The sequence below is a fragment of the Penaeus monodon genome, chromosome 19 (assembly GCF_015228065.2).
Source record: "Penaeus monodon isolate SGIC_2016 chromosome 19, NSTDA_Pmon_1, whole genome shotgun sequence".
NCBI classification, from domain to species: Eukaryota; Metazoa; Arthropoda; class Malacostraca; order Decapoda; family Penaeidae; genus Penaeus; species Penaeus monodon.
The window spans coordinates 9321769-9322083 of NC_051404.1; positions in this window are offsets into that span (position 1 = coordinate 9321769).

The following is a 315-nucleotide window of genomic DNA, read 5'->3' on the forward strand; positions in this document are numbered from 1 at the left end:
TATCACTCTCCCCATCTTTTCGCCTACTTTTTCCTTTCCTACTATCCTTCCATCCTCCTCACCTCCTTTTTTTAAACCTCTCCTCACCTCACTTTTTACCTCTCCTCACCTTTTTCTTTCCTCACCTTTTTCTCCCTTTTCCCCCATTCCCCATTCATTTTCTTCTCCCAAAAAGATCTACTTTTACCTTTTCCCTTCCACCCCTTTTATTTCACTCTTTCATTAAAAGGAAACCGCTCCCTTCCTTCTTTCCACATTTTCCTATTGCAGGTTGCCCCCTGAAAGAACAAAAGAAAAAAAAGAGGAAAGGGAAAG